Source organism: Ranitomeya variabilis, chromosome 7 (assembly GCF_051348905.1).
Source record: "Ranitomeya variabilis isolate aRanVar5 chromosome 7, aRanVar5.hap1, whole genome shotgun sequence".
Classification (NCBI taxonomy): Eukaryota; Metazoa; Chordata; class Amphibia; order Anura; family Dendrobatidae; genus Ranitomeya; species Ranitomeya variabilis.
The window spans coordinates 46,601,557-46,626,140 of record NC_135238.1 but is presented as its reverse complement, the minus strand read 5'-3'; the positions used below and the strand labels follow the sequence as shown (position 1 = coordinate 46,626,140).

The following is a 24,584-nucleotide window of genomic DNA, read 5'->3' as shown; positions in this document are numbered from 1 at the left end:
GAGCAAACGTCACGGCCTCCTATAAAGCCCAGAGGTGCGGACACGGCGTCTAGTGCCTCCCTGCAGCCGTGTCACGGAGGGGCCGCTCTGCACCTGGACGCCCCCAGTCAGGAACGTGCAGCTCAAATGCTGGTCAGCGATTGTCTGCAGCATGTACGGTGTTAAACAGCGATCAGATCCGACTCCAGTCCCCGCTGTATAACCAGCATCTGCCGGGTATGGAGCAGGCGCAGCTACTGAGGCCGCTCCGTACACCCACATCTGACAACATTGGGATGGCATTAAAAGGCCAGGACCGACCTGAAGATTAACCCCTTCCCGCCGCGGCCCTTTTTCGTTTTTCGCTCCCCTCCTTCCCAGAGCCAACTTTTATTTTTCCATCAATATGGTCATGTGAGGGCTTATTTTTTTGCGGGACGAGTTGTACTTTTGAACGACACTATTGGTTTTACCATGTCTTGTACTAGAAGACGGGAAAAAAAATTCCAAGTGCGGTGAAATTGCAAAAAAAAGTGCAATCTTACACTTGGTTTTTTGATTGGCTTTTTTGCTAGCTACACTAAATGCTAAAACTAACCTGCTATTATGATTCTCCAGGTCATTACGAGTTCATAGACACCTAACATGTCTAGGTTATTTTTTATCTAAGTGGTGTAAAAAAAAATTCAAAACTTTAATAAAAAAATAAAAAATTGCGCCATTTTCCGATACCCGTAGCGTCTCCATTTTTCGTTATCTCAGGTTGGCTGAAGGCTTATTTTTTGTGTGCCGAGCTGACGTTTTTAACCCCTTTCTGACCTCGGCGGGATAGTACGTCCGAGGTCAGAAGCCCCGCTTTGATGCGGGCACCAGCGGTTAGCCCGCATCAAAGCCGGGACATGTCAGCTGTTTTGAACAGCTGACATGTGCCCGTAATAGGCGCGGGCAGAATTGCGATCTGCCCGCACCTATTAACTAGTTAAATGCCGCTGTCAAACGCAGACAGCGGCATTTAACTACCACATCCGGCCGGGCGGCCGGAAATGATGGCATCGCCGACCCCCGTCACATGATCGGAGGTCGGCAATGCTGCAGAATGGTAACCAGAGGTCCTTGAGACCTCTATGGTTACTGATCCCCAGCAGCTGTGAGCACCACCCTGTGGTCGGCGCTCACAGCATACCTGATTTTCTGCTACATCGCAGCGAACAGCAGATCGCTGCTATGTAGCAGAGGCGATCGCGCTGTGCCTGCTTCTAGCCTCCCATGGAGGCTATTGAAGCATGGCAAAAGTAAAAAGAAAGTTAAAAAAATATATGAAAAAAATAAAAATATATACATATATATATATATATATATATATATATATATATATATATATATATATTTAAATCGCCCCCTTTCGCCCCATTCAAAATACATCAATTAAAAAAAAATAAATCAAATCTACACACATTTGGTGTCGCCACATTCAGAGTCGCCCGATCTATCAATAAAAAAATAGGGATTTTTGTGTACTCACCGTAAAATCCTTTTCTCCGAGCCACTCATTGGGGGACACAGGACCATGGGTGTTATGCTGCTGTCACTAGGAGGCTGACACTAAGTTGAGACAAAAAAGGTTAGCTCCTCCCCTGCAATATACACCCTCTGGCTTCCAGAGACCCAGTTCAGTGCAAAAGCAGGAGGAGATTAATATCAATATACTACATAACATTAGAGTATAACATGTGAGAAAAATTCAAGAACCAAAAAGGTAACGAGCCGTAAGGCTAACGGGGTGGGTGCTGTGTCCCCCAATGAGTGGCTCGGAGAAAAGGATTTTACGGCGAGTACACACAAAAATCCCTATTTCTCCTTCGCCACATTGGGGGACACAGGACCATGGGACGTCCTAAAGCAGTCCCTGGGTGGGTAACAATACAACCAAATAACTGTGTACCATCTGACCTATAAATGCACAACGGCCGCCTGCAGAATACGTCTGCCAAGGGCCGCATCCGCGGAAGAATGAGTGTGGACGTTGTAGTGCTTTGTGAAAGTATGCAGGCTAGACCATGTTGCGGCCTTGCAAACCTGCTCCGCCGACGCCTGGTGCCGAATGGCCCAGGAAGCACCAACTGACCGAGTAGAGTGAGCTCTAACCCCCGCCGGGATGGGCCTGCCCCTGACCCGATAAGCTTCTTTGGATAGCCGATCGGATCCATCTGGCTATCGTAGCCTTAGACGTGGCTGAACCCTTCCTGTGACCCTCATGGAGGATAAAGAGGGAATCCGATTTACGGAAAGAGGCAGTCGTAGAGACGTACCTCCTGAGAGCCCGTACCACGTCCAAAGTGTGAAGGGCCTTTTCGACCCTATGTTTTGGCTGTGGGCAAAAGGAGGGAAGAATAATATCTTCATTGAGGTGAAAAGATGACACCACTTTAGGGAGAAAAGCGGGAGATGAGCGTAAGACTACTTTGTCCTGGTGGAAGGAAAGGAAGGGCGCCCGGCAGGAAAGTGCGGCCAACTCCGAGACGCACCTGATAGACGTTATCGCCACAAGGAAGGCCACCTTCCAAGAGATAGTGGGACGTCTTGCAGAGGTTCAAACGGAGGTTCCTGAAGGACGCTTAGGACCAAGTTGAGATCGCAGGTCTCTAGTGGCATTCTGTAGGGGGGAACCACGTGGGAGACCCCTTGAATGAAGGTCCTGACTTGCGAGTTAGTAGCAATCTTATGCTGGAACAACACCGACAGCGCTGAAATCTGGCCCTTGAGGGAACTGAGGGCCAGGCCGGAATCCAAGCCGGACTGGAGAAATTCCAGAATGAAGGGAATGGAGAAAACGAGAGGGGAACGACCGCGGAGTCTGCACCAAGAGAAGAAGGCTTTCCAGGTGCTGTGGAAGATGCGAGCGGAAGACATCTTGCGAGCACTGATCATGGTGGAAATGACCTGCTGGGAGAAACCTGCTTGAGTTGGGATCCAGGATTCAACAACCACGCTGTTAAACCAAATTTTTTTTTTCAGATAGTTTTCAGTGGTGCGTTTACTTCTTTTCCTAGTATGACACTGATCAATCGTATGCAGGCATCATCACGCGTCCTGCAGTTCTATGTTACTAACTGCATATGATTGGTCAGCGTTACACAGGGAGAAGAAGTAACTGCGCCTAGTGAAAACTGTCTGATAACACTCACTTGGATTTAACTAAAGTTAACTCATTAGGTGCCAAATATTTCATAGCTGGTATCTTCACAACAGAGAGACGAAATAAAAATTATAAAGAAATATGCTCCGCATATTACATGGCTTGTCCAATTCAACATAAAAAACTGATGAAAGGCCTCTTTTCAAGAAAACAAAACTATTAAAAATGACCTGGAATAAAATGATGGTTCCTCTAGAAAAGATTGAAATTAATTTGACCATGTGGAGAAGTGAAACTACACAGCGTCCTGTAGTTATCACAAGTGTCTGCAGACTTGTAATCAGTCAGTCGCCTATTTACAGGGTAAAAAGTAGTCACTGTGCTGTTTGTTGTCATGGCGTTTACCACACAGAACATGGGGCAAAGAAAGCTAAGAAGAGAGTGGTCTCAGGAGATTAGGAAAACATTATAGACAAACAAGTCTCAGGTGAAGGCTATATGATGTCTCCTACAGCCGGATGTTCCTGTTACTACAGCTGCACATATCCAGAAGTGTGAAGTCTCTGGGGCTGTAGCCGTCTTCCCTGGAGGCAGCCACACGAGGAATAAGGTCACAAATTGAAGAGATGGATAATACAAAGGGGAACCACAAAACCCAGAACTTTGAAAGAGATTAGAGGAGAACTCCAAGTCCAACAGTGTGAGGTCACACCAAGTGGCATGAAAATTCAACTCAGACGCAGTCACCATAACATTTAATTTCACCCCAATGGTTTTTTTTAACCCCTTCACCCCCAAGGGTGGTTTGCACGTTAATGACCGGGCCAATTTTTACAATTCTGACCACTGTCCCTTTATGAGGTTATAACTCTGGAACGCTTCAACGGATCTTGGCGATTCTGACATTGTTTTCTCGTGACATATTGTATTTCATGATAGTGGTAAAATTTCTTCGATATAACTTGAGTTTATTTGTGAAAAAAACAAATATTTGGCGAAAATTTTGAAAATTTTGCAATTTTCCAACTTTTAATTTTTATGCCCTTAAATCACAGACATATGTCATGCAAAATACTTAATAAGTAACATTTCCCACATGTCTACTTTACATCAGCACAATTTTGGAACCAAAATTTTTTTTTGTGACGGAGTTATAAGGGTTAAAAGTTGACCAGCAATTTCTCATTTTTACAACACCATTTTTTTTTAGGGACCACATCTCATTTGAAGTCATTTTGAGGGGTCTATATGATAGAAAATACCCAAGTGTGACACCATTCTAAAAACTGCACCCCTCAAGGTAATCAAAACCACTTTCAAGAAGTTTATTAACCCTTCAGGTGTTTCACAGGAATTTTTGGAATGTTTAAATAAAAATGAACATTTAACTTTTTTTCACACAAAATTTATTTCAGATCCAATTTGTTTTATTTTACCAAGGGTAACAGGAGAAAATAGACCCCAAAATTTGTTGTTCAATTTGTCCTGAGTACGCTGATACCCCATATGTGGGGGTAATCCACTGTTTGGGCGCATGGCAGAGCTCGGAAGGAAAGGAGCGCCATTTGACTTTTCAATGCAAAATTGACTGGAATTGAGATGGGACGCCAAGTTGCATTTGGAGAGCCCCTGATGTGCCTAAACATTGAAACCCCCCACAAGTGACACCATTTTGGAAAGTAGACCCCCTAAGGAACTTATCTAGATGTGTGGTGAGCACTTTGACCCAACAAGTGCTTCACAGAAGTTTATAATGCAGAGCGGTAAAAATAAAAAATCATATTTTTTCACAAAAATGATCTTTTCGCCCCCAATTTTTTATTTTCCCAAGGGTAAGAGAAGAAATTGGACCTCAAAAATTGTTGTGCAATTTGTCCTGAGTACGCTGATACCCCATATGTGGGTGTAAACCATTGTTTGGGCGCAGGGCAGAGCTCGGAAGGGAAGGAGCGCCATTTGACTTTTCAATGCAAAATTGACTGGAATTAAGATGGGATGCCATGTTGCGTTTGCAGAGCCCCTGATGTGCCGAAACATTGAAACCCCCCACAAGTGACACCATTTTGGAAAGTAGACCCCCTAAGGAACTTATCTAGATGTGTGGTGAGCACTTTGACCCAACAAGTGCTTCACAGAAGTTTATAATGCAGAGCCGTAAAAATAAAAATTCTTTTTTTTCACAACAATGATTTTTTAGCCCCCAGTTTTGTATTTTCACAAGGGTATCAGGATAAATTGGAACTCAAAAGTTGTTGTCCAATTTGTCCTGAGTATGCTGATACCCCATATGTGGGGGGGAACCACTGTTTGGGCGCATGACAGAGCTCAGAAGGGAAGGAGCGCCATTTGGAATGCAGACTTAAATGGATTGGTCTGCAGGCGTCACGTTGCATTTGCAGAGCCCCTGATGTACCCAAACAGTACAAACCCCCCACAAGTGACCCCATATTGGAAACTAGACCCCCCAAGGAACTTATCTAGATGTGTTGTGAGAACTTTGAACCCCCAAGTGTTTCACTACAGTTTATAACGCAGAGCCGTGAAAATAAAAATTCTTTTTTTTTTTCACAAAAATGATTTTTTAGCCCCCAGTTTTGTATTTTTACAAGGGTATCAGGATAAATTGGACCCCAAAAGTTGTTGTCCAATTTGTCCTGAGTATGCTGATACCCCATATGTGGGGGGGAACCACTGTTTGGGCGCATGACAGAGCTCGGAAGGGAAGGAGCGCCATTTGGAATGCAGACTTAAATGGATTGGTCTGCAGGCGTCACGTTGCATTTGCAGAGCCCCTGATGTACCCAAATAGTACAAACCCCCCACAAGTGACCCCATATCGGAAACTAGACCCCCCAAGGAACTTATCTAGATGTGTTGTGAGAACTTTAAACCCCCAAGTGTTTCACTACAGTTTACAACGCAGAGCCGTGAAAATAAAAAATCCTTTTTTTCCCACAAAACTTATTTTTTGGCCCCCAGTTTTGTATTTTTCCAAGGGTAGCAGGAGAAATTGGACCCCAAAAGTTGTTGTACAATTTGTCCTGAGTACGCTGATACCCCATATGTGGGGATAAACCACTGTTTTGGCGCATGGGAGAGCTCGGAAAGGAAGTAGCACCGTTTGACTTTTCAATGCAAAATTGACAGGAATTGAGATGGGACGCCATGTTGCGTTTGGAGAGCCACTGATGTGCCTAAACATTGAAACCCCCCACAAGTGACACCATTTTGGAAAGTAGACCCCCTAAGGAACTTATCTAGATGTGTTTTGAGCGCTTTGACCCACCAAGGGCTTCACAGAAGTTAATAATGCAGAGCCGTAAAAATAAAACAAATTTTTTCCCACAAAAATTATTTTTTTAGCCCCCAGTTTTGTATTTTCCCGAGGGTAGCAGGAGAAATTGGACCCCAAAATTTGTTGTCCAAGTTGTCCTGAGTGCGATGATACACCATATGTGGGGAGAACCACTGTTTGGGCGCATGGAAGGGCTCGGAAAGGAAGGAGCGCCATTTGGAATGCAGACTTAGATGGAATGGTCTGCAGGCGTCACATTGCGTTTGCAGAGCCCCTAATGTACCTAAACAGTAGAAACCCCCCACAAGTGACACCATGTTGGAAAGTAGACCCCCTAAGGAACTTATCTAGATGTGTGGTGAGAACTTTGACCCACCAAGGGCTTCACAGAAGTTTATAATGCAGAGCCATAAAAATAAAACAAAATTTTTTTCCCACAAAAATTATTTTTTAGCCCCCAGTTTCGTATTTTCCCGAGGGTAACAGGAGAAATTGGACCCCAAATGTTGTTGTCCAATTTGTCCTGAGTGCGCTGATACCCCATATGTGGGGGGGAACCACCGTTTGGACGCATGGAAGGGCTCGGAAGTGAAGGAGCGCCATTTGGAATGCAGACTTAGATGGAATGGTCTGCAGGCGTCACATTGCGTTTGCAGAGCCCCTAATGTATCTAAACAGTAGAAACCCCCCACAAGTGACACCATGTTGGAAGGTAGACCGCCTAAGGAACTTATCTAGATGTTTGGTGAGCGCTTTGACCCACCAAGGGCTTCACAGAAGTTTATAATGCAGAGCCGTAAAAATAAAACTAAAAATTTTTCCCACATAAAATATTTTTCAGCCCCCGGTTTTGTATTTTCCCAAGGGTAACAGGAGAAATTGGACCCCAAAAGTTGTTGTCCAATTTGTCCTGAGTGCGCTGATACCCCATATGTGGGGGGAACCACCGTTTGGATGCATGGGAGGGCTCGGAAGGGAAGGAGCGCCATTTGGAATGCAGACTTAGATGGAATGGTCTGCAGGCGTCACATTGCGTTTGCAGAGCCCCTAATGTACTTAAACAGTAGAAGCCCCACACAAGTGACCCCATTTTGGAAACTAGACCCCCCAAGGAACTTATCTAGATGTGTTGTAAGAACTTTGAACCCCCAAGTGTTTCACTACAGTTTATAACGCAGAGCCGTGAAAATAAAAAATCTTTGTTTTTCCCACAAAAATTATTTTTTAGCCCCCAGTTTTGTACTTTCCCAGGGGTAACAGGAGAAATTGGACCCCAAAGGTTGTTGTCCTATTTGTCCTGAGTACGCTGATACCCCATATGTTGGGGTAAACCCCTGTTTGGGCACACGGGAGAGCTCGGAAGGGAAGGAGCACTGTTTTACTTTTTCAACGCAGAATTGGCTGGAATTGAGATCGGACGCCATGTTGCGTTTGGAGAGCCCCTGATGTGCCGAAACAGTGGAAACCCCCCCAATTATAACTGAAACCCTAATCCAAACACACCCCTAACCCTAATCCCAACAGTAACCCTAACCACACCTCTAACCCTGACACACCCCTAACCCTAATCCCAACCCTATTCCCAACCGTAAATGTAATCCAAACCCTAACCCTAACTTTAGCCCCAACCCTAACTGTAGCCTTAACCCTAGCCCCAACCCTTGCCCCAACCCTAGCCCTAATGGGAAAATGGAAATAAATACTTTTTTTTTTATTTTTCCCTAACTAAGGGGGTGATGAAGGGGTGTTTGATTTACTTTTATAGCGGGTTTTTTAGCGGATTTTTATGATTGGCAGCCGTCACACACTGAAAGACGCTTTTTATTGCAAAAAATATTTTTTGCGTTACCACATTTTGAGAGCTATAAATTTTCCATATTTTGGTCCACAGTCATGTGAGGTCTTGTTTTTTGCGGGACGAGTTGACGTTTTTATTGGTAACATTTTTGGGCACGTCACATTTTTTGATCGCTTTTTATTCCGATTTTTGTGAGGCAGAATGACCAAAAACCAGCTATTCATGAATTTCTTTTGGGGGAGGCGTTTATACCGTTCCGCGTTTGGTAAAATTGATAAAGCAGTTTTATTCTTCGGGTCAGTACGATTACAGCGATACCGCATTTATCTCTTTTTTTATGTTTTGGCGCTTTTATACGATAAAAACTATTTTATTGAAAAAATAATTATTTTTGCATCGCTTTATTCTCAGGACTATAACTTTTTTATTTTTTTGCTGATCATGCTGTATGGCGACTCGTTATTTGCGGGACAAGATGACGCTTTCAGCGGTACCATGGTTATTTATATCAGTCTTTTTGATCGCGTGTTATTCCACTTTTTGTTCGGCGGTATGATAATAAAGCGTTGTTTTTTGCCTCGTTTTTTTTTTTTTTTCTTATGGTGTTTACTGAAGGGGTTAACTAGTGGGCCAGTTTTATAGGTCGGGTCGTTACGGACGCGGCGATACTAAATATGTGTACTTTTATTGTTTTTTTTTATATATTTAGATAAAGAAATGTATTTATGGGAAAAATATATATATATTTTTTTTCATTATTTTGGAATATTTTTTTTTATTTTTTTTTACACATTTGGAAATTTTTTTTTTTTACTTTTTTAGTTTGCCCCAGGGGGGGACAATACAGATCGGTGATCTGCCAGTTTGCATAGCACTCTGACAGATCACCGATCTGCGAGAAGTGCAGGCTGCTTCACAGTGCCTGCTCTGAGCAGGCTTCTGTGAAGCCACCTCCCTCCCTGCAGGACCCGGATCCGCGGCCATCTTGGATCCGGGTCTGGAGCAGGCAGGGAGGGAGGTAAGACCCTCGCAGCAACGCGATCACATCGCGTTGCTCCGGGGGTCTCAGGGAAGCCCGCAGGGAGCCCCCTCCCTGCGCGATGCTTCCCTGCACCGCCGGCACATCGCGATCATGTTTGATCGCGGTGTGCCGGGGGTTAATGTGCCGGGGGCGGTCCGTGACCGCTCCTGGCACATAGTGCCGGATGTCAGCTGCGATATGCAGCTGACACCCGGCCGCGATCGGCCGCGCTCCCCCCGGGTCACGGGGGGAGCGCGGCCGATCGCGTATGACGTTCTATCCCGTCGGCGGTCATGGGGGCCCACCCCACCTCGACGGGATAGTACGTCTGATGTCAGGAAGGGGTTAAATATGAGTTTGCTGTATCAAAACATTATCTCCACAAAATACAATAAATTTGGGCTAAAAAATTGTTTGTGCTCAAACCTGGTGGGGAAGGCTTTTTGGTACAATATAATAATAATAATAATTTTTATTTATATAGCGCCAACATATTCCGCAGCGCTTTACAACTTATAGAGGGGACTTGTACAGACAATAGACATTACAGCATAACAGAAATCACAGTTCAAAACAGATACCAGGAGGAATGAGGGCCCTGCTGCTCGCAAGCTTACAAACTATGAGGAAAAAGGGGAGACACGAGAGGTGGATGGTAACAATTGCTTTAGTTATTTGGACCAGCCATAGTGTAAGGCTCGGGTGTTCATGTAAAGCTGCATGAACCAGTTAACTGCCTAAGTATGTAGCAGTACAGACACAGAGGGCTATTAACTGCATAAAGTGTATGAGAACACGATGCAAGGAACCTGATTATGTGTTTTTTTTTTTTTTCTATTTTTAATAGGCAACACAGGGATAGTTAGGTTAATGCGTTGAGGCGGTAGGCTAGTCTGAACAAATGCGTTTTTAGGGCACGCTTAAAACTGTGGGGATTGGGGATTAATCGTATTAACCTAGGTAGTGCATTCCAAAGAATCGGCGCAGCACGTGTAAAGTCTTGGAGACGGGAGTGGGAGGTTCTGATTATTGAGGATGCTAACCGGAGGTCATTAGTGGAGCGGAGGGCACGGGTAGGGTGATAGACTGAGACAAGAGAGGAGATGTAGGGTGGTGCTGAGCCATGGAGTGCTTTGTGGATGAGGGTAGTAGTTTTGTACTGGATTCTGGAGTGGATGGGTAGCCAGTGTAATGACTGGCACAAGGTAGAGGCATCGGTGTAACGGTTGGTGAGGAATATGATCCTGGCAGCAGCATTCAGGACAGATTGGAGCGGGGAGAGTTTGGTAAGAGGGAGGCCGATTAGTAGAGAGTTACAATAGTCCAGACGGGAGTGAATAAGAGAAACAGTAAGAGTTTTTGCAGAGTCGAAAGTAAGAAAAGGGCGAATTCTAGAAATGTTTTTGAGATGCAAATAAGAAGAGCGAGCCAGTGATCGAATGTGGGGGGTGAATGAAAGCTCGGAATCAATAAATGATGGCGGGTATGTATCTTCCATAGAGCCTGAGTTCACACAATTCTTTCTCAAGAGGAGGCCTGGCACCAACTGTAGTGAACTTGGACATATGGGAGTACCATTTCCATGTAACTGAACGATTGAGCGCATGTTTCTTGGGCACATAAAATGAGAACTGACAATGCACTGGTGATAGAGGAAGGAGTGTGTGGAGCAGACTGGTTACGAGAAAGATGATCAAGAGGAGAGGAAGAATATGTGTGTGTGAAATGGCCAGCGCCCCCCCTCCCAACTCGTTCCTACTAGGAGGTGCTCCCTGAGTCCATGTGTGACTACCACTGACAGTGTCCCTACCACTTCAACACAGATTGGCATTAAAATTGTCATGCCCATCTCCTCCATATCATTTTCTGACAATAAAGGCTGACTGACTGAACAGCAATCTAGTCTGAACTGGTGCATAACCAAAAAAGTCTTACATAGCAAATAGATCAATGGCTGCACTCAACTGTACTTAAGCAAGGAAATGTGCGATACATGAAATGTGAATAGCTTAATGGCTTGTGAAATCTATGAAAAACACATGAGATGCTTAGCACAAGATTTGGCCAAAAAATGTGAGCCCATCCACCAAACATCAAGGTAATCTCAGATCGGATGGGTACCTGACTTGACTGCCTAGTGTGAACACTTACCTATGGCGGGGCATTCACCATGCTGTGATTTTAACTACATCCAAACACAGTTGGTTCTGACCTTCCTATAAATGCAGGCTTTACCATGTAATTAGCCATAGGTAAGTGTTCACACTAGGCAGTCAGGTCAGGTACCCATCCGATCTGAGATTACCTTGATGTTTGGTGGATGGGCTCACATTTTTTGGCCAAATCTTGTGCTAAGCATCTCATGTGTTTTTTCATAGATTTCACAAGCCATTAAGCTATTCACATTTCATGTATCGCACATTTCCTTGCTTAAGTACAGTTGAGTGCAGCCATTGATCTATTTGCTAATAAAGGCTGACTGATCATGTCTTCCAAAATCTCAACTAGAAGAACATTTTTTTGGTGTATTATGTTCCTCAACCTCCAGGGTGCTGTTGGCTAGGGGACTTTGGGACAGAAAAGAAACAGGTATCATTAACAGATTGGACATTTTGCTCTGCACAACATTAAACGATGTGATGGCTGAGGAGGTAAACCCGGCAGAAACGCTGACTCCAGCTGATGATGTCGCTGTCAGAGGCTACATTATCCTGCTGTGCTTAAGATGAGCAATAGCACACATACGCCATAACATCCTTCACGTTCTCCTCGCTAACCTGACTGCCAGAATTTGTAAAAGAGGCCAAATGTGACTAGTGTTTGGTAATACTGAAGGTTTCTAACAGCACTGCCAGATATTGTTATTTTTTCTATCTCCCTGCCATGGCCGTTGCCTATATTTTGTTTAGGTTTAGCATACGTTTTTTTGCGAAAGTATAAGGTTTTATTTGTTTCTAAGCTTTTCGCAATTTTCAAGTTTTATTCCCTTAAGCCATAGAGATATGTCACACAAAATAGTTAATAACTAACATTTCCCACATGTCTATTTTACATCTGCATCATTTATGAAACATATTTTTTTGTTGGGAAGTTAGAAGGGGTTGATCAGCGATTTCTCATTTTTCCATCAAAATGTACAAAAGCCCTTTTTCTTGGACCACCTCACATTTTTAATTGAATTTGAGGGGCCTATGTGACAGAAAATGCCCAAAAGTGACACCGTTCTAATAACTGCACCACTCAAAGTGCTCAAAATCACGTTCAAGAAGTTTATTAACCCTGTAGGTGCTTTACAGGAATTAAAGCAATGTAGAAGGAAAAAAATTAACATTTTATTCTTCTTTATAAAATTGTTGGTTTTGACCCAAATTACTTTTATACAAGGGCAACAGGAGAAAATGGACCCCAGAATTTGCTGTATCATTTCTCCTGAGTACGCCAATACCCCATATGTAGTGGAAAACTGCTGTTTGGGTGCACGGCAAAGGTTGGAACGGAAGGAGCACCGTTTAACGTTTTGAACAGAAAATTGGCTGGAATCAAGAGTGTTTGCAGAGCCCCTTATGTGCATAAACTGTGGAAACTCCCGATAAGTCAGCTTATTTTGTAAACTATACCCCTCAAGGAACATATTTAGAGGTGTGAGCACCTTGAACCCAGAGGGGCTTCATAGAATTTTCTAATGTTGAGGCTCGAAATTGAAAAAAAATTAACTTATGCCATAAAAGTGTTGGTTTTGCCCCAAATTGTTCATTTTCACAAAGGTAACAGGATAAGATGGACCATACAATTTGTGGTGCAGTTTATTCTGAGCACACTGATACCCAGTATGTGTTGGAAAACTACTGTTTGGGCGCACGCCAGGTCTCGGAAGGAAGGAGCACCAACTGAATTCTGGAGCTCAATTTAGGCTGGAATAGATTGCGGTTGCCATGTCACATTTGACGAGCCCCTGACAGGTTAAAACAGCAGAAACCCCACAAGTGACTCCATTTTGGAAACTAACACTCTTGAGGAATTCATCTAGGGGTGTAGTGAGCATTTTTATCCTTCAGTTGATTCACAGAATTGAATAACATTAGGCTGAGTAAATGGAAAGTTAACATTTTTTCCACTAAAATTTTCTTTTGGTACAAGTTTTTAATTTTCAAAAGGAATAATAGGAGAAAATGAATGGTGGAATTTGTTGTGTTACTCGTCCTGAGTACGCCGATACCCCATATGTGGTCAAAAACTACTTTTCCGGCACAATGCAAAGTTCTGAAGGGAAGAAGCGCCATATTGGAGTTTAGATCTTACTAGAATGGTTTGCAGGTGCCATGTCACATTGGCAGAGCCCCTGAGGTGCCAGAACAGCAGAAACCCCAATGAAGTCATTTAAGTTTCCAAACTACACACTTGATGAATGCATCTAGGGGTGCAGTGATCATATTGACACCACATGTGCCTCACAGAATTAAAATAACTTTGGGCAGTGAAGAAAGACTAATTACATTTTTACCACTAAAATGTTGTTTCAGCCCCAAGTTTTAAATTTTTATACGGGCTAATAGTAAGAAATGGACCTGACAGTTTGTTTGACTCCACACATAAGACCTCAGGAGTGGACATGGATGTCAGACATATGTACCATCCTCCAAAACTTTGAGGACTCCACCAAGATGGTGAGTGGCGATGATACAATAATTAGCATCACCATCCCACTTCTCTCTGCTCTGAAATGCTCTCTGCTCACTATCAAAGAAGATGCGTTGCAGTCGGAGATTGATGAGATGGAGCAAGGAACCATACATGGTGAATACACACAGCCCACCCACATCTCATCTCAACGTGGATAGGGTGACAATGAGGAAGAGGAGGAGGCGGAGGAAGAACAGGAGCTACTTTCATGCAATAGATAGTACTACTAGCACAGCTGTCATACCGTCTGTTCAGCATGGATGGCCTGAGGACAGGAAGGAGGAGGACAGAATTTTCAGTCATCCTCTTGGTGAGGACACGGAAGTCTTGCCTGTTAGCAGTCTTGCACACATGGCTGAGTTTATGTTACGTTGCCATTCACGTGACCCTTGCTTTCTCAAAAGTTTGGGTGACAGTCATTACTGGTTGGTGACACTTCTAGACCCACACTACAAAGAAAACTTTCTATCTCATATTCCAGAGTCAGACAGCTGTACTAAAATGGTGCAGGACCAGAGGGCTCTTGTTGCGGAATTATTTAAAAAATTCCCATCTGAAAACGCTGGCAGCAGACATCACAGTTCGTTGCACAACCAAGGACGACAGGCGAAAGAGACAACTCCAATCCAGCTCAAGCTCTGGGAGTTTTCTCAGACCCCACATCGTATAGGCCCTGAGGCACGGGGTACTCTCACAAGAAGTGCAAAGTTTTGGAAGATGCTGAGGGAGTACCTTGCTGGCCAAACCAAAGTCCTCCGTGATACCTCCATGCCTTATAATTATTGGGTATCCAGGCTGGACACGTGGCATGAACTGGCTCTGAATGCCTTGGAGGTCCTGGCCTGCCCTGCCGCTAGCATTTTGTCAGAGTGGGTATTAAGTGCCGCTGGGGGAATTATAACTGATAAGCGCGTCCACCTGTCAACTGAAAATGCTGACAGGCTCTTATAAAAATGAACAAGGGATGGATTGTGCCAGACTTCTGTACACCACTGAGCGATATCAGCCAAACATAACCTCCAATACAGTGTCTTTTTTTGTTAACGCTATTACCATGCACCTCTTTACACCCAAACATGGGTATACAGTACACTTCGTGATTTCAACTTTTTTTCTGTTGTCATTCTCCTTCTCTTCATCCTCATCACCCACCACTAGGGTTGAGCGACTTTTATTTTTATAGGATCGGGTCGGGTTTCACGAAACCCGACTTTCTCAAAAGTCGGGTCGAGTGAAATCGGCCGATCCTATAAAAATGTTGGGGTCAGCCGAAACACGAAACCCAATGCAGTGCAATGGGATACTATGGTTCCCAGAGTCTGAAGGAGAGGAAACTCCGCGGCCGCCCATGTAAACGCCAAGCGACCAATCACAAGCCGTGACGTCATCTAAGGCCCTGAATGCGCTCATTTTAAGCAAAGAAGGCTGCCGGTTACCAGCTGTAAGGTCCAGGCTGCGTCGGAGAGGTGAGTATATCAATATTTTTTATTTTAATTCTTTATTTTACACTTAAATGTGGATTCCGATACCGATTTCCGATATCGCAAACATATCGGAACTCGGTATCGGAGTTCCGATACCAGATTCAGAAGATCGCCGACCTCATGGCTGACCCCACACAGGGGTCGGGTCGGGTTTCATGAAACCCGACTTTGCCAAAATTCGGCGACTTCAGAAAATGCCTGACCCATTTCGCTCAACCCTACCCACCACCACTATATCACCATGGTGATCGTAGTCTGTCATGGAACAGCCACGTTATTGTGTTAAAGGGTGTTTTTGATGCCCATAAAAAAAATGTTTACACAGTTTTTCTTTTCTTTTTTCATTGGATTGTTATGTACTTTTTTGGCTGTGCACCCGGAGTGCCCTTGCATGGATGAGTGGGTAGTTATACTGGAGCAGCTTTACAAGGCACACCGTAAGATGATCGCATAAGGCAGCAGTGTGGGCACGATACTTTTTCTCATTGGACATTGTGTTAAAGGGTGTTTATGATGCCCGTAACAAATATATTTACACAGCATGTTGATGTGTACCCCCCAGGGGCACATTATTTTTTATGAAGCCCTCCTCCACGTTTCATCCTAGGGGGATTGGGGTGCATGCAAATTTGGAGCAGGTCTGGCATTCACTGCATAGCCAAACAGTATGAGAGACCCAGTTCCTAATAATGGGAACTGCAGGGGTTTGTTACGCTGCTTCAACAATGCAATTCTCCACTTTTGGGTCTTCATCCTCAACTCTGCAATTCTCCAATGCAGGTTCTTCAGGCTTAACACTGCAATTCACTGCATAGTCAAACAGTATGGGAGTACCAGCTTCCTAATAATGGGAACTTTGGTGTCATGTGGCCATCCACTGCGTCGGTTCAAAGGGTTATTGGGGTGCATGTAACTTTGGGGCAGGGCAGGCCTTGCATTCAATGCATAGGCTAACATTATGGGAGTAGCAAATTAAGAAAAATGGGAACTTTGGTTTCATGTGGCCTTCCAGGACGTCAGTTTTTTGGGTTATTGGGGTGCATCCAAATTTGGAGCAGGCTTTGCATTCACTTCATGGGCAAATTGTACGGGACTAGAGAAATCATAATAATGGGAACTTTGGTTTCATGTGGCCATGCACCACGTCTCTTCAAATTGTTTTGGTGGTTCCTGTAACTTTGGTGCAGGCCAGACCTTGGATTAAATGCATTGGCAAACAGAATGGGAGACCCACTTCCTAATAATGTGAACTTTGTTGGTTGTCAGCTTCAACAATGCAATTCTCCACTGCCAGTTCTTCAGCCTCTACACTGACATTCTCCAATGCAGGTTCTTCAGGCTCAACACTGCAATTCACTGCATAGGCAAACAGCATGAGAGTACCAACTTTCTAATAATGGGAACGTTGGTTTCATGGGGCCTTCCAGGACGTCTGTTTTTTGGGATACTGGGGTGCGTCCCAATTTGGAGCAGGCCTTGCATTCAATTCATGGGCAAACTGTAGGAAAGTAAAAAAAATCTAATAATGGGAACTTTGGTTTCATGTGGCCATCCACCATGTCTCTTCAAACTGTTTTTGGGGTGCGATAAACTTTGGGGCAGACCAGGCCTTGCATTCAATGCATGGGCAAGCAGTATGGCAGTACCAAATAAATAAGAATGGGAACTTTGGTTTCATTTGGCCATCCAGGACGTCTGTTCAATGGGCTATTGAGGTGCGCCTAAATTTGAGTCATGCCTTGCATTCAATGCACAGTCAATAATAGTACAGGAGACACACTGTTTAATAATGGGAACAACCAAGCCCAGCCAGCTGATGGCTCTCTAAGAATAGGGAGGACAAACTGCTGTCCCTTTAAGAAGATTAAAGTCCGCCTAATGGCCCTCCTCCTTTAACAGTCCCTCCTTCATAACTGAAACGGGATGTGTCTGATGATGTGTCACACACCACATGGCCAGCTAAGGTTACATAGTTACATAGTTATTAAGGTTGAATGAAGACTTTAAAGGGCACCTATCACCCCGTTTTTTCGGTATGAGATAAAAATACTGTTAAATAGGGCCTGAGCTGTGCATTACAATAGTGTAGTTTGTGGACCCCGATTCCCCACCTATGCTGCCGAAATACGTTACCAAAGTAGTCGTTTTCGCCTGTCAATCAGGCTGGTCAGGTCGGATGGGCGTGGTGTCTTCCCCCAGATATTGCGTAGTTTTCCGTTGGTGGCGTAGTGGTGTGCGCATGTCCAAGGTCCCGAATCCTGCACAGGGGTGTGAAAATAGCAGCGATGTCCGTTATTCCATTGGTGGTCGGTGGGCGCGGCCATCTTCCTTTGGCCGCACGTGCGCAGAAGCGGCGCTCTGCTGGCCGCGGCGCTCTACTGGCCGCGGCTTCAGGAAAATGGCCGCCGCGATATCCATCTGCGCACGCGCGGCATCCCGCGGCCATTTTCCTGAAGCCGTGCGTGCGCAGATGGATATCGCGGTGGCCATTTTCCTGAAGCCGCGGCCAGCAGAGCGCCGCTTCTGCGCACGCGCGGCCAAAGGAAGATGGCCGCGCCCACCGACCACCAATGGAATAACGGACATCGCTGCTATTTTCACACCCCTGTGCAGGATTCAGGACCTTGGACATGCGCACACCACTACGCCACCAACAGAAAACTACGCAATATCTGGGGGAAGACACCACGCCCATCCGACCTGACCAGCCTGATTGACAGGCGAAAACGACTACTTTGGTAACGTATTTCGGCAGCATAGGTGGGGAATCGGGGTCCACAAACTACACTATTGTAATGCACAGCTCAGGCCCTATTTAACAGTATTTTTATCTCATGCCGAAAAAACGGGGTGATAGGTTCCCTTTAAGTCCATCTAGTCCAACCCATAGCCTAACCTAACATGCTCTAACATGTTGATCCAGAGGAAGAATCCGCGTCTGTTATTATGCTTAAACCTTCTTTCCTCCAGACGTAGAGGATGCCCCCTTGTCCCTGTCTCAGGTCTATGATTAAAAAGATCATCAGAAAGGTCTCTGTACTGTCCCCTCATATATTTATACATTAACATAAGATCACCCCTTAGTCTTCGTTTTTCCAAACTAAACAGCCCCAAGTGTAATAACCTATCTTGGTATTGCAGACCCCCCAGTCCTCTAATAACCTTGGTTGCTCTTCTCTGCACCCGCTCTAGTTCAGCTATGCATTTCTTATACACCGGAGACCAGAACTGTGCACAGTATTCTAAGTGTGGTCGAACTAGTGACTTGTATAGAGGTAAAATTATGTTCTCCTCATGAGCATCTATGCCTCTTTTAATGCATCCCATTATTTTATTTGCCTTTGTAGCAGCTGCCTGACACTGGCCACTGAATATGAGTTTGTCATCCACCCATCCACCCAGGTCTTTTTCATTGACGGTTTTGCCCAGAGTTTTAGAATTAAGCACATAGTTATACATCTTATTACTTCTACCCAAGTGCATGACCTTACATTTATCCCCATTAAAGCTCATTTGCCATTTATCATCCCAAGCTTCTAGTTTACATAAATCATCCTGTAATATAAAATTGTCCTCCCCTGTATTGATTACCCTGCAGAGTTTAGTGTCATCTGCGAATATTGAAATTCTACTCTGAATGCCCCCTACAAGGTCATTAATAAATATGTTAAAAAGAAGAGGGCCCAATACTGACCCCTTTGGTACCCCACTGCTAACCGCGACCCAGTCCGAGTGTGCTCCATTAATAACCACCCTTTGTTTCCTATCCCTGAGCCAGCTCTCAACCCACTTACACATATTTTCCCCTATCCCCATTATTCTCATTTTATGTATCAACCTTTTGTGTGGCACCGTTTTAAAAGCTTTTGAAAAGTCCATATACACTACATCTACTGGGTTCCCTTGGTCCAGTCCGGAACTTACCTCTTCATAGAAGCTGATCAGATTAGTCTGACAGGAACGGTCCCTAGTAAACCCGTGCTGATACTGGGTCATGAGGCTATTCCTCTTCAGATACTCCAGTATAGCATCCCTTAGGCCATGTTCACACTTTGCGGTTTTTACCACGGAACCGCCGCGATTTTGATGCTGCGGGTCCGCAGCAGTTTCCATAGCGTTTACATTAACATGTAAACCCTATGGAAACCGCAAACCGCAGTGCACATGCTGCGGGAAAAACCGCGCAGAAACGCAGCGGTTTACAACCCGCAGCATGTCACTTCTTTGTGCAGAATCGCTGCGATTCTGCACCCATAGGAAAGCATTGAACCGCTTACTTCCCGCATGGGGCTGTGCCCACGTTGCAGGAAGTAAGCGGATAATGTGCGGGTGGTACCCAGGGTGGAGGAGAGGAGACTCTCCTCCAGGCCCTGGGAACCATATTTGGGTGTAAAAAAAAGAATTAAAATAAAAAATAATGCTATACTCACCTCTCAGCGCTGCCCGCGGCGTCCGGTCTGGGTTGATGTGCGAACAGGACCTGCGGTGACGTCGCGGTCACATGACCGTGATGACGCCGCGGTCACATGACCGTGACGTCACGAAGGGTCCTTCTCGGCACAGCATCTTTGGAAGCGGACCGCCGAGTGCAGCGCCGAGGAGATCGGGACGTCAGAGAGGGTGAGTATAGCCAATTTTTTTATTTTAACATTATACTATTGATGCTGCATATTGCTGCACATGCAGCATCAATAGTATAGGCGGAAACCCGCAGCGGAAACCGCGGAACAAACCGCGATAAATCTGCAGGGATAACCGCAGCGGGTTTGCCCTGCAGATTTATCGATTCCGCTGTGGGAGAACCCGCAGAGCACACCGCAAAGTGTGCACATAGCCTTAGAATGCCCTCCAGGATTTTACCCACAGTAGAGGTGAAGCTTACTGGCCTATAATTTCCGAGTTCAGTTTTTGTCCCCTTTTTGAATATTGGCACCACATTTGCTATACGCCAGTCCTGTGGTACAGACCCTGTTATTGTGGAGTCTTTAAAGATTAAAAATAATGGTCTATCAATGAGAGTACTTAGTTCCTGCAGTACTCAGGGGTGGATCCCATCTGGGCCCGGAGATTTGTCCATTTTAGTGATTTTTAGACGCCGCCGTACTTCCTGCTGGGTTAAGCAGGTGACATTTAATGGGGAATTTTTGTTATCACTGATCATATTGTCGCCATGGGATTTTCTTGTGTTAATACTGATGAAAAAAGTCATTTAGCATATTGGCTTTTTCCTCATCCTCATCCACCATTTCCCCCAGACTATTTTTAAGGGGGCCAACACTTTCATTTTTTAGTTTCTTACTATTTATGTAGTTAAAGAATATTTTGGGATTATTTTTACTCTCTCTGGCAATGAGTCTCTCTGTCTCAATCTTTGCTGCCTTGATTTGCTTTTTACAGAATTTATTTAATTTTCTGTATTTATTTAATGCCTCCTCACTACCTACTTCCTTTAATTCTCTAAATGCTTTCTTTTTGTCCCTTATTGCGCCCCTTACAGCTCTATTTAGCCATATTGGTTTCCTCCTATTTCTAGTATGTTTATTCCCATACGGTATATACTGTGCACAGGTCCTATCCAGGATGCTAATAAACGTCTCCCATTTTCTTTGTGTATTTTTATGTCTCAGGATTAGTGTTGAGCGATACCGTCCGATACTTGAAAGTATCGGTATCGGAAAGTATCGGCCGATACCGGCAAAGTATCGGATCTCGCCGATTCCGATACCCATGCAAGTCAATGGGACACCAACGTATCGGACAGTATCCTGATGGTTCCCAGGGTCTGAAGGAGAGGAAACTCTCCTTCAGGCCCTGGGATCCATATTACTGTGTAAAATAAAGAATTAAAATAAAAAATATTGATATACTCACCTGTCCGGAGGCCCCTGGACATCACCGCTGGTAACCGGCAGCCTTCTTTGCTTAAAATGAGCGCGTTCAGCACCTTCCATGACGTCACGGCTTCTGATTGGTCGCGTGCCGCTCATGTGACCGCCAGGCGACCAATCACAAGCCGTGACGTCATTCTCAGGTCCTAAATTCCTAGAATTAGGAATTTAGGACCTGAGAATGACGTCACGGCTTGTGATTGGTCGCCTGGTGGTCACGTGAGCGGCACGCAACCAATCAGAAGCCGTGGCGTCATGGAAGGTGCTGAACGCGCTCATTTTAAGCAAAGCAGCCTGCCGGTTACTACCAGGGCGCGTCAGAGGGTGAGTATATCCCTATTTTTTATTTTAATTCTTTATTTTTTACATGGATATGGATCCCAGGGCCTGAAGGAGAGTTTCCTCTCCTTCAGACCCTAGGAACCATACACTGGGAACTTCCGATTCCCAATACCACAAAAGTATCGTATCTCTGTATCGGAATTCCGATACAGCAAATATCGGCCGATACTCGATACTTGCGGTATCGGAATGCTCAACACTACTCAGGATATCATCACAGTTAATTGCACCAAGATCCTCTCTTATCCGTTGGAAATTTGCCCTCCTGAAGTTTAGTGTCCTTGTCACCCCCCTACTACCAATCTTATTAAAGGATACATGAAAACTTATTATTTTGTGATCACTATTCCCCAAGTGACCCCCAACCCTTATATTTGATATGCGGTCTGGCCTGTTGGTTAATATTAGGTCTAGCAGTGCCCCCCTTCTTGTTGGGTCCTGAACCAGTTGTGAAAGGTAATTGTCTCTCATAGTTGTCAGACCCCGATCACCTTTACTGGAACTGCAGGTTTCTGTTCCCCAATCTATTTCAGGGTAGTTGAAGTCCCCCATAATAATGACTTCTCCTTGAGTCGCAGCTTCATCTATTTGCTTTACGAGGATATTCTCCATTGCTTCCATTATTTTTGGAGATTTATAACAAACCCCTATCAGTAATTTATTATTTTTTCCCCCTCCCCTTATCTCCACCCACTGAGACTCTACATTTTCATTAGATTCACCTATATTATCACACCGGATGGGTTTTAAGGACAATTTTACATACAGACACACCCCACCCCATCGCTTATATGTACGGTCATTTCTGAACAGACTATAGCCCTGCAACTTAACAGCCCAGTCATGGCTCTCATCCAGCCACGTCTCAGATATCCCCACCATGTCATAATTATGCTCCAACAACATTAGTTCTACTTTCTCCATGTTGTTGGCAAAGCTTCTGGCATTAGTATACATGCACTTGATGTTCCTCTCTGTACCTCTATTCTTTCTTAAATTATTAACTGTTCTAACCCCACCTTCCATGCCACCCCCAACTTCCTTATTTGTGCCCAGGTCTCTATCTGCACTATCTTCCCCTCCTATAAAATGAACACCCTCCCCCAATCCCTAGTTTAAATACTCCTCCAACCTTCTAGCCATTTTCTCCCCCAGCACAGCTGCACCTTCCCCAGTGAGGTGCAGCCCGTCCCTAGCGTAGAGCCTGTAGCCAACTGAGAAGTCGGCCCAGTTCTGTAGGAACCCAAACCCCTCCTTCCTACACCAATCCTTGAGCCACTTATTAACCTCCCTAATCTCCCGTTGCCTCTCTGGCGTGGCACGTGGTACAGGCAGTACTTTGGAAAATACCACGCTGGAGGTCCGTGCTTTAAGCTTGCAGCCTAATTCCCTGAAATCGTCTTTAATGACCTTCCACTTACCTCTAACTTTGTCATTTGTGCCAATGTGCACCATGACCGCTGGGTCCTCACCAGCCTCTCCCAGTAATCTGTCCACCCGATCAGCGATGTGTCGGACTCGAGCGCCAGGTAGGCAGCATACCGTCCAACGATCCCTGTCTTTGTGACAGATTGCCCTATCTGTTCCCCTAATAATTGAGTCCCCCACTACCAGTACCTGTCTGGCCTGCCCTGCTCTCCTATTTCCCCCCTTACTGGAGCAGTCACTCCTCCGGCTTTCAGATGACATGCCTGGCTGCAGCAGTGCTACCACTGTACTGGCACCCCCCTCATCTGCCAACTTAGCAAACTTATTGGGGTGTGCCAGATCAGGACTAGCCTCCCTGACACTCTTCCCTCTACCCCGCTTCCTGTCACCCAGCTTGCTACTTCACTGTCCTGCAGCTCCATCCTACCATTCCCACCTCATCTATCCCATTGAGCGTCTGCTCAGTGAGCAGAAGACTCCTGTTGTGAATTCCGCTCTTGGGCTCCCTCCGGTGGTTGTAAGTGGCACTTTTGTGAGTTCTGCTCTTGGGCTCCCTCCGGTGGTTGTACAACTGGCCCACCCAGATAACAGACATCTTCTGGGAAACAGGAAGATCCGAAATAAAATCCACCACAGAGTTTACAAAAATCTCCACACCTGACTAAAGGTGTGGAGGGTAAATCTGCTTTCCAGAGCTTCCAGCTTAACTGAATAAATCCATACTGACAAGCTGGACAAGAAAAAACATAGAAAGAGCTGAATGATTAAGTCCACAATATGTGGACAGCAAAAGAACAAGCAAGGACTTATCTTTGCTGAACTGGTAAGAATATCAGGGAAATCCAAGCAGAGATGTGGATCTAACCAGGAACCATTGACAACTGGCCCAGGCTGAAGGATAGAGCCAGGATAAATAGCCGAGCCAGAAAGACGATCAGTGGAAGCAGCTGCTGACTGCTAAATCCAAGGAGCAGCAGTTCCACTCAAAACCACCGGAGGGAGCCCAAGAGCAGAACTCACAAAAGTGCCACTTACAGCCACCAGAGGGAGCCCAAGAGCGGAATTCACAACAGACTCCTCTCCATATTGTCTATGGAGACAATAACATTTCCCAGTGAATGCAAAAATGAAAAAATCATCAAAAACGCTGCGTGTGAACATAGCTCAAGTGGTGGAGGAACATTTTTGTTTTGGGTTATTTATTTTGCCTAATATACAAGTCGTTACCCTGGAAAGGATGTACCTCAACATATTTCCCAGGAAAATCCATTTTGGTTTCATTTTTGTATGTTTTAATGTGCGCCTGTAAAAGTGGCGTAAGACTCTGACAACATTGTTCACAACAGTGACCTGGGAGTCAGAAATGCTTCTAGAGGTCTTCCCCATTATGTTCCCGTGTAATTTGAGAACTGTTCCCATAGATTTCTGATTCCTGGAAAAGACCTCCGGGGGGAGGGGGGGTGTCACGGCAAAAAAACTCAGGTTTTCTAGGCTTATATTGGGCTCGTTGCTCATGTTGAGCACCCAAGCATT

General features: G+C 45.0%; 1 protein-coding gene and 1 pseudogene across 1 annotated transcript in view; both read right to left on the bottom strand.

Moving 5' to 3' along the window:
• The window catches only part of LOC143786226 (uncharacterized), a 467,324-nt pseudogene that overhangs the window by 382,648 nt on the left and 60,092 nt on the right, over window positions 1-24,584 (bottom strand).
• LOC143785860 (piwi-like protein 1) overlaps window positions 1-24,584 on the bottom strand; it is a 79,573-nt gene that overhangs the window by 40,393 nt on the left and 14,596 nt on the right. The window lies entirely within an intron of this gene.